Source organism: Sciurus vulgaris, assembly GCF_902686455.1.
Source record: "Sciurus vulgaris genome assembly, chromosome: 1".
Taxonomy (NCBI): Eukaryota; Metazoa; Chordata; class Mammalia; order Rodentia; family Sciuridae; genus Sciurus; species Sciurus vulgaris.
Window position 1 is genome coordinate 38,070,050 of NC_136461.1, and position 10,982 is coordinate 38,081,031.

The following is a 10,982-nucleotide window of genomic DNA, read 5'->3' on the forward strand; positions in this document are numbered from 1 at the left end:
AATCCCTGACTCCCATCCAGCAACCCTATTGTATCCTATCTCCTTCTTGATCTACTAACAATGTTATAAGATTGAACATCCTCTGCATTTCCATCTACAATGTACACAGGAGAGTTTGGTTTCATTCCTTATAACTGATAGAAATTGAACTACTGTCTTAGCATTTATATTGCTTTTTAACTTAAAAATAATAATAAAAAAGCCCCACCACAAAACCCTTTAAAAAAACAGTACCTAACACTGACCCCATCTATCCCAGCAGTCCAGAAATGATAAATGGCACTGCCGAGGCCCTCCGTGAAGGCTAACTTTATGGATGTCTCCCTTGACCCAGTATCAACTCAATTGCGTTCAGCATTTCTGCTGACCACAGGGAAATGCAAAATGGGCATTATATTTGCACACTAATTTTACTGAGCCCCTGTGTCTTCATAAAATGATAACGTGGGGCTAATAAAAATCAAGCATCTCGGGTGCTAATATAAGCAAATGTTGATGCAGGCAGGTAACAAATTGCTTTGTCATTTAGGAGGCCATAAAAGAGCATTATAATCATCTTTAGGTAAAATGGATGGGTCGCCTTTGCTTAGCTTTTAGCTTTCATTTGCAAAATCAATTTAAGGTAATGTAGCAGGGTGGTATGACACAGGACCACCCCCACCCTCTCCTGTCACACAATCCCCAGGCTGCATGCAAAACCAATTAAACATATTCTTGGGGGAGGCACAGGGATGAAGAAGGAAGTACATTTCAACAAAGCTAGAGTAGAACAAAAAGCAAACAATGCAACCAAGGACAACCCACAAGGAATGGTAAAACCCAAGAGCTCACTGAGGTTGTCACGTTCAGGAGTACAAGGACACACTCAGATGGAACTGGGGCAGCCATGCCCAGCTGCCCAGTAAAGCTGAAGGTGTTTGAATTTGAATGTGCTACCTATACCAGCACCTCTAACCCATGTGTGTGAATGCACACACGTACACACACACATACACCCACACACACAGGAACCCCTTTATCATTATACTGCTCTATCATCCACTATTTCCTTATTCAGAAAATATTTATTGAACACCTGTTAGGTGGCCAGGGACTAGGGATTATTATTTTCATTTTATAGAAAGTCAAGTCCAGGAGAAGTTAACTTGTCCTTGAGCTTCTAGCTGATGTGTGGCAGAGTACCAACCCAGGCAGAAACTGTGCTTTCAACTTTGACACTACCCAATCTTGTGTGAAGGAGGACAATAATATCATTCCATTGTGACAGGAATTAAGTAATATTTATTGAATACTTGCTCTCTGACAGGCATTTTACATGCATGATCTTATGTCACAGTAACCCCAATGAAACATCTTACTATCCCTATACTATTATTAGACCTCTTTTATAGATTTGGAAATTGAGATCCAGAGACATTAAAAGACTTGCTTAAACTTTCATAAGTAGCAAATGTGGGAGCTAGGATTAAACTTAGGTTTTTATGATTCTTAAATTTATGCTCTGAACAAGTGTGTTGTATTATTTCTTGGAGATTAAATAGGCTTCCTGTGGTGGTTTTAAGATTACATTCACCAATTTGTTAATCTCCTTTCAAGAGGTAGAGATTAAATTCCCTCCGCTTCAATGTGGGCTGAGCTTAAACTTGCTTCTAACAAACTGGACACTACGAAAGTGATGACATGGCAGTCCTGAGATCGGCTAGACACAGACTGTGGTCATGGGTGTGCTCACTCTCTTGAATCACTCAGTTTGGGGGAAGCCAGCTGCCATGTCATGAAGACACTCTTGCAGCCTCTGGAGGGTCCCATATGGTGAAGAACTGAAGTACCCAGACAACAGCCAAGAGAGGTTGAGGTCTGCAAAAGCCACGTGAGTGAGCCTCCAGTCCCAGATGACTACAACCCTGGCTGAGAACCAACGGCACCTTCAGGAGAGACTCTCAGAACCACAAGCTACGTGCTCCCACATTCCTGACCCAAGACGCTGAGATGATAGATGTTTGGATTTTCTGGGATGCTAAACTCTAGAGCAATCTGTGAAATAGCAGTAGATAACTTATAAATATCTCCCTGGAGACATGTAGAACCCCTAGTTAATATGTAGAACCTAAGTAATTTTGCATCTTATCTATTGATGCTAAACATAAATAAGGACCAAAGTCATAATCTTGGTGCCCAGATGGAGATAGAGCCTCCCTCCCTTGGTCAATTACCAGTCACTGGTCGAGAAACCCGATGTCAAGGGTCCCCAAAGAGCACTAGCTGGGCCCTCTAAGGACAAAAACATCTCCCAGAAGTTCACTGTCAGTTTTGTTTCCCCATCTCTCCTGATATAGCTTGATACTCAGGACTAGAGAGTCTACCATGGCCTCCCTGATCCAGCTCTCCCTCACCAGTCCTTCCTCCACCTGGACACGGAAGTGGGCCTACTAAAATGCAAATGAGGGCACACCACGTCCCCCTTAGCTGCTTAAAACTCTTCCACAGCTGTTATGGGCGGAGTGAGCCCAGTCTCCTTAGCCTGGATCTCCTCCCTGGCAGCTGGTGGCCACACTTCTCTCCAGCCTCTTCCACAGGCCCCAACCTCAGCCACCTCCTGGCATTCGCTCAGACACGACATCCTCTCACACCTCCACACAGGGCACATGTTTCCCTCCCTGCCTAGAATGCCAGCCCCCATCTCGCCTGTCTGCATCACTCCCACTCAGTCTTTGAGACTCAGTGGGGTTGCATCTCCTCTGAGGAAGAAAGGAAGAAACTAACACTCACTGGGGACCTGTCCTTGGGCAACTGGGTGCTAATGCGGTGCTTTATCTGATTTCATCAGCAAAACACGTCATGCGGAAGGTAATGTGAGGGTGTCTTTGTGCCGTCAATACTGGCAGTAAAGAAGGAATGGGGAGGGCTGTGAATTATAGTAAGAACATGGTTGAGGTGTGGAGTTTCTTGCATATAATTTTATGAGAAACTGTAGGTCTAAGGAGCATCAACAGAGCCTTCTCAGAGGCTCAGTGGATGCGTTTGGACCGACAAGGGACCCGACGCAATCCAAGGCACTCAGGACTAGCTTGGTGATGCTGACTGGAGGGTGACTCCAATAAGAGGGAAGAGTTAGACTGGGAAGGACACGGTCCCTGTGTTTCTTCTGTCCCCTGAGGGGATCAAAACAGAGAGCCTACTGACTTCCCTGAGTTGTGAGTCTTTAGGCAAATTACTTACCCACTCTGAGCCTTAGTTTCTCACTTGTAAATTGAGAATAATAATCTGTAGCTCAATAGATAAAACTTAAGTGGAAAAGTCTGGGTCCCTGCCATGTAGCTTCACCTATAACATCAGGCACTGTTTGAGTGACAAGCTGTAGGAATAAGGGTCCTCAGTTCTAGCACTACAGATGTCTTGAGCTGAATAACCGTTGTAGGGTATTGAGCTGTGTGGTGTGGGGTGTTAGCAGCACCCCTCAGCTATTCACACAAGATGCTAATAACCCCACCCAGTTATGACAATCAAAGATATCTTCAGACATTACTAAATATCCATGTCTCCTTGGAGGCAAAGAAAATAGCTCCTGGCTGAGAACCACTCTCAGAGAATATTCTGTCATTCTGACTGACCTTGTCGTTACCATCTCAGGCAAAGCTTCCACTTCTCAGACTTGCTGTCTTTGCCCTAATTCAGCTCCAAAATCCTCTCCAGTTTCTTCCAGACTACAGGTCCTCACCCTCCCTGAACTCGCTGCCGAACCCCTCGTCTGGTCATAAATCATTTGCCGTCTTGTTCAGGCAGGGCTGAAGCCTCAACTCAGGTCTGCTGTGCCCAGTGCTCAGCACCTGCTCTGCTGAACCTCTGGGCCATCTTGAGAAAACAGTGGTGTTGGCAAAGTTTATTTTCAGTTCCTGACTCTGAAGTCTTCCCACTCCATTCCTGCTAGGTTCAGATCTCCCAGGCCCTAAAATCCCATCTTTACATAGTCCATTCATTATGCCACACAGCTAGGGATAGTGTTCTACTCTCCATGAGCTGGAAGAAGAAGATAGGAAGGATCTCTGGAAAGAGCTGCTCCTGACTAGAAATAAAGCATTGGTTTTGGAATTTCAGGCTTTGGAGATAGGAGTTTTTTTGGTGTGCTTCACATGTCTTCACAAATTAATGTCTCCCAAGGCCTGAGGACATTTTTAAACTGTTCTCTGGTCTTAAAAAGCAGGTCTCTGACTTGCATGAGACACACAGAGCCCATCAGATCGACTAAATCTGTAAGGTCACTGAGAAGTATATCCTCACTGGAGTAAAGGGAAGAGAATCAGAGAGATCAAATCTCTTGCCCCAGACCACACAGCTAGAGAGTGATCAGGCAGATCTGGATTACAGGGCACACAGCTCTAGCATCTGTGTGACCTCTGCTCATGGCACTGTGTGCAAGGGACAATATCCACTCAAGCTGTCACCTGGAAAGTGCCCAGTGAATGTCTGTCAGAGAAGCAGAGGAAGCTGAATAAGTGTAGGCCTCAGATCCAGGTGGCTTGGACCAGCTGAGGAGACTCTACTTTGACAGTCAAAGGAGCAGCATGGAGCTTCCCTCTTCAGATAGGCTGCCCCTGTGGATGCAGGGCTGGCACTCTAGACCTGGCAACAGGTAGGCAGGCTGATGGCAAGAGGCTGTCCCTTCCACTGTGTGTCTTCATCCCAGAATCCTACAAGCATCTTCAGGAAGTCAGATCCAGAGTCACCTGTTCAGAATGCCTTCTGAAACAGGGTCCCTAGGAAAGAGACCCAGAGACTCTGAGATTCCCAAGCAGGAGCCCTCTGGGATTGATCTTGGGAATTCTTGTGAGATGTGCAAGTTAAGCAGGATCAGGATGAACTCAGCAGTGACTGTAATCAATCCCATGAGGACTGTTGGGCTGGAAGGCCCTCTGGAGTCATTTCAGGAGGCCAGGGAGTTGGCTGTGTGACCTGCATTAAGGGAAACTGGTTGTGGCAGGGGCGTCACCTCGGTCAAGGTTGAGTGCTGATCCCAGGGAGAGACTCAGCTGTGAGCTGTCATCCACCAAGTCTCCTGGGAACCCGACCTGGTCCTGAAGGGGGATCTGGGCAGTGCACACAGCGTGTGCTCCGACAGCCATTAGCTTAGGTAGTGGAGGAGGGTAGGGCAGATCTGAGGCCTCAGAGACGAAGAGGCTGAGGGTGATGGACTGTGTTTCTTTTTGACAAATTCAGCACACATTTTCTAACACTGACCAATACCAAACATTGAGCTGGTCCCTGAGAACATGGCGAGGAATCAGAGACTGTCCCTACCATCCAGGTACTCAAAGACCATTGGAGGAGAAGTCAAGCCTGGCTCTGGTTATGAACTGGCACTCTAGAATCAGACAGGAGAGTTCAATCTAAGTCCGTCCTGCATCTACTTACATGACCTGGGCCTTGGGAGCTTTCACATCCTCATCTGCAAAATGAAGACAAGAACAGGGTCCATCCCAGAGGGATCTTATAAGACTTCAATAAGATAACCCAATCTCGTAAGTGTTCAAAATTGGTGTCTTACAGACAGAGCTCTCTTGGTCTAGCCACCTGATTCTATACATGCTTGGGGTCACAAGACTTTAAGTGACAGGACAGTCATAACTTTGCCTGTCTTCTTTGCAATTTACCTTTCTAGTGCCTGGCACACAGAGGTGCTCAACAAGGACTTGTCGTGATAGTCTTCGCTGCTGCCCTTTGGCTGGGTGATCGGATCATCTAGCACCAAGTGCCCAGATTTTCCCCAGCACGCGCCCTGCCTCTGGAGTCCGCCACTCCCCCACTCCCAGACTCCAGGAATTCCTCGCCAGGTTCAGCTGCAGGCTTATTAGCAAATGCAAACTGAATTACCGGGTGCCCTTTTACAACAAGGACAATAAAAACAGTTTCCCCAGGAAAGAAGTCCAGGAGAGGTGAAAGCTGGATGGAAGTCGAAGACAATACCTTCTAATCAAATTTGGTAAATATGTAAATTAAAGCAGCTAAACAGTTGGCTTTGACAAATGACTTCTCCATAATGGATTTTTCCACAGTGAAAGGTGTGAGTTCAGCCTGCCTGTTAGAAGCAATAAGAGCTTCTCCTGCTTACTGGGTACAGTGGGAGGATGGGGCAGGCGCTGGGCTTTCTGAGACAGAGCAGGAAACTAATCCTTCTTTCACTAGATGCCATTTATTGGACATCTGCTGGTTGCTAGGCACAGCAGCTAGCTGTATGAATCTAGAACCTAGAGAAAAGGTGAGAATCCCTGTCTTGGTCCTGGTAAAGGTGGGGAAGGGCCAGATTCACCAGACTCTAAAGTCTGATGTCACGGGAGAGGCCAAAGCAATCTATTGTCTAGAAACATAAATTCTCTCCAGTGGTTTCTTTGCCATCTGAGGGTTTCACCAACTCAATGCCTTCCAGCTTTCTCTCACTTCTCAGAGCCTGTCAGCATGGGGGTGTTTATAGAAAAGATCTGTTTTTAACTTGCTGTGCACCAACAGCAGACCCCTTTCCTAGCCTTCATTTATCTTCTTTAAATAAGAAAGCCATTGGAATCAGGAGAGCTGATGGCCCAGACATCAGGGGGAAGAAATGGGTGATCAGATTCCAGATTCACTGCACGAGATAAGACAATGGTCATTTTAAGTCACTCTATTTGAGGGGGTGGGGAGCTTGTTTGTCAACAACCAACCAAAGCACTTACTATGAACTGATGATCCTAATGGGTTGGAATAGGACAGTCAGGTGGGTGGTAGCTGAAGAGGAACAGGTTTTGAGAAGTGCCACATGTCAGCAGTCCCACTCCCTGTGACCCACGTCTCCTGGCACCCTGTGAGAATGGTAGAGTGAGGCCAAGCCCAGGGCCCAGGCCGTGCAGGCAGCAAGTGCTCAGTGCTGGAGCTGGAACCTGGTCTTTCTATCTTTGGGGACCAGTCTTCCTTCTGACACCTGCATGGAGATAGTTAATTCCCCAGCTATACCAAATAAAGGGACGTTACTCTGTGTGGACCTGAGTGTAGGCATGTGCTCTCATCTGCTTCTGACTCAAAATTCTACAAATACCTGACTTTTTATACAAAGTCATCAGAGTGAAGGTACAAACAGAAATACAAGTTTAATGGTTTGGAGCCTTGGAAAGTCTCTAATGATACAATTGCCCAAGCCTCTACATAAGCATTCTAAGTACTTCCGGAAAGTTCCTGGTAGGGCTGGGAGTAATATGATTGTGGCCTCTGCTGAAGATCTGCCTTGCTCAATGCTGGAGGAATTTAGATTTGAAGAGCATTCTTTCTTTCCTATTGAGATCTTCATTGACTTGTATAAAAATACTACTTTCAATCTCAAATCCCCACTGGCATCTTTATATAAGCACCGAAAATGCTACTGGGCTTTGGAGATTTCATTTAATGAAGGAAAAGTATTTCTATTAAAGTGTAATTTTTTTCTCTCTCAACACAACATCTTCAGAGGAGTCAGGGAAGCTGAATTGTTCCAGGCTCTGAGAAAACGAACCCACCCACGCCTCACTGGTGAGGTGGCTAAACAGACCACAGATGGAACGCAACAGGCAGGGAGGGCAGGGGTCAGGAATGAGGAAGGCCTGAGCAAAGATAATAACCAGACTCCACATCCTGACGACTTCATAGCTTTGGTGCTCGCTGGGGACGCGTTTCTGTTGGTCCCGTCCCTGCTCAACCCCTGCTGCTGGGTGTTGGTGGGAATCCCAACAACAGCCCAGGACTCTGTCTCTCCTGCCCCTGCAATCCGCCCTCAGGCAGCCTGTGCCTGTCCTGCAGTGGCTTCCCCCGAGGCTGGGAGCTACCCCAGGCCCCTCTCCAGCCTGCTGCCTACCTGCCCACCTCCCCCGCTTCGCCTCTCGTTCTTCTCTCACCTGCTCCTCTCACCGTGGCAGCTGCTCTGTCCTCTGTCTGGAGGAACCCTGGGTCTTCAGAGCTGACTCCCAAAGAACACTAGCCCTGCTGGCCAGACAGCAGCAAAAACTGTCTTTTTAACTACTAAGGACCCAGATCTAAAACAGTGCCTGCTGTATGCACCTGCTGACGACAGAGCCCATAGAGCTCAGCCAACAGTTCCCGAGGGATGTGTGCTGGGAGATGAGGACCAAAGAATAGGAACAGAGAGGCAGCTGGGGTCAGCACATTCCCAAGGTCATCACCTGGTCAGCGGTGAGAGGCGCCTGAGCAGTGAACATGAGCTGTGCCATGTCCCCCTGGCCAGGGACGTGGCTCGCTCACAGAGGCCACTGTGTCTGCGGGGGTTCTAGAGGAAGGGCTGGTGGAGACAGCCTGACCTTAGATGTGGCTGTGCCTGCCTCTAACTGTGGCACTGTCATTTACTCCCTGTTTGGTCTCTGGTCAGTCACTCAGCCTCCAGGCGCCTCAGTCCTCCCATTGGTAAAATGGAAGTACTGCTAATATTCATCTTACGGGGTATTGTGTAAGACTAAATGAGCTAAAATACGCCAGGAATAGGATTGTTTGTCACATGTCAACCCCTCAATTAGCGTTTGCTATTATTAGTCATTCAACACGCATTTCCCACTCCCACTCCCCAGGAAGCCTTGCCCACACACCCTCTCGCTGGCTCGTCCCGGCTCCGTTCGTCCCCACCCCTTCTGCTATTACAGCAATTGCCCAGCACTAGAATAGTAATTTGCTTCTCTTGGGTCCCGCCTGTCCCCTCCGGTGACTCCAAGCTTTTGGGGGGCATGAGCCCTGTCTTGTTCATCTCTTTCTGGCATTCATTTCCTTTGTCTGCGACAGAGAAGGGCATTTTGACATGGTTGTTTTGATGTGAGAGTTTTAAAATGGCTGCATTTAAATGTAAAATTGCTTTTGAAAATTACCAGGTGCTGCATGAAACAGACCCCACACCCGCCACCAGTCTGCTCTCTGCTGTCCTTCATCCCGCCAACTCCTCACTGCCCTGCCGCCCACATCCCCATCCCTGACCCAGAGCCTCCTCCTTTTCTTCTTTTCTGCCCTTCCCCAGCCCCTTGCCAGAGGGGAGATGGGAGTGGGGACGTTCTGGGACAGAAGGAGCTGGCCTGAAATGTCTCCTTGGCACATATTTGGTAATGTTTTTTAAAATGTCGAAGGTGTAATGGTTTGTTGTCTTAGCTGTGTCAAAACGTCCCCATATCAAAATAGTTGCCTTAGACTGGCGGTATCAGTGCAGCTGAGACAAAAGGACCATGTCACATGATATGAACTCTGCATAAGTAGCCACCTGGCACACAGCAGTTCTCAGCAATGGGTTTTAAACATGAACCACTGTACATGGATTAATAAGCAATCAGTTACACGTAATACCAACGTTCCCTTTGACTTCACCAATTACTTTTGGTTCCATGAGGATACTCCCAGCACCGTAAGGATCAAAGAAGTTAATAATGCTGCTTGCTAGCACACAGCATCACAGAATGGTGACAATTAGAACTTAGTATGCTCCAATTAATATCTTCCATTTTACAGCCAACAGTCCAACAAGGAAAGTGACTTGACCAAGGCTTCACAGTGAACTGATTTTTATACCTTAGATCAGAAACACGTGATTGGTTCCAGAATAACTTCTCCATTCTGTTTCTTGAATGCTCAGTCACAGCATCACCACTGGACTCATGGCTTGAATTGAACAAAAATCATGGAAAGCTGTTGATGCTCTGGATGATAATCAAACATTGGAATGGACAGGTTCTGGGTGGAAGAAGTTTTAGTGTCCAGACAGGTTGTCGACATCCCCTCAGCCGGCAGTGCACTGGGACAGCGAGGCCTTTAGGGCAGCCCTGGACTGCATGAGAGAGGGGAGCTTCTACTCATGTAGGGCACAGACTGAGAGCAGATACCTTGCACAACCACTTCCATAATTGATATTTTTGCAGCAAGCTAAAGAAATAAACCCGTTAACCCAAGTTAGGATATTATAAATCCTTACTGTCTTAATGGCTACACAACCTAGATTAAATGCAGTTTTTCTTGAAAAAAGTAAATTATCAAAACTTAATTTAGAAGAACATGTTTCCAGAGGGTGATTTGATAGAGCAGCAGCACAAGCTCCTAGGATGAAACTCCTAGCATAAACCTGGACTCTATGTGCCTCTGCCTTGGACTATACCTGGGGTACACAGGGGTGGAGATGGAAAGACCTGGATTTCATGCTGTGGGATTAGGTTAGTTGCTGGACAGGTGTCAGGTGAGAAAGGTAAGCCAACTGTGGAGGCATCACAGAGGACACCTCCAATGTCACTGATTCCAGAAGCTTCTAGCCTCACCTTCTATTTTCTGACCAATGCTGCCAACCAGGCAGACCCAGGGCCTGAAGGTGCTCTCCGGAATCACAAATGTGAGTTGAGGACTAGAGAGGCAGGTTAGCAGAACTGTGAAAAACTGGGACCCTGCCACTTTCGGGGCATTCCAGTCTCCCCATCTGTAAAATGGGGGCCATAGCAAACTGTCACAGTGATAAGCTGGTATTGGTAAAGTTCTTAGAACAGTGCCTGGCACTGTTCATCAACATAAGTGTCTGCTCTTACAGAATAAATACATGATTGACAGCACCCTTTCAGGTGCTTGAAGGGTGCACAGGGTGCTGCTCAACTTGAGAGCCTCCCCTGTGATGGCCTTCTCCCCTGGGAAACAGTTGTCTATAGAGAGTACTGGCATTTTTCTCTAGGCATGTGAGGACAATGCACTGGCAAGAATCATTTTCTGGTTCTCCACCCTAACAACACCAGGGAGCTTTCTGAAACTACTGATTCCCAGAACATCTCCTAGTGACTGATGCCACAAGCTTCTGACTTAACATTCTGGGGAGGAGGAAATTCTACCAATGTGCAGTCGCTATCGAGAGCCACTCATCTAGCATGACCATGGAGCAGGCCCTCCATGCTCAGGTCTGGTTCCATCATTGTAGTGAGAAGGGGCAGGACTGGGTGGTCCCTCAGTTCCCTCCAGCTCTAAAA

The 10,982-nt window shown here is 47.2% G+C and overlaps 1 protein-coding gene across 4 annotated transcripts in view; it reads right to left on the bottom strand.

The window, feature by feature from the left end:
* AGBL4 (AGBL carboxypeptidase 4) overlaps nucleotides 1–10,982 on the bottom strand; it is a 1,452,665-nt gene that overhangs the window by 136,947 nt on the left and 1,304,736 nt on the right. The gene's annotated exons all lie outside the window — the stretch shown is intronic.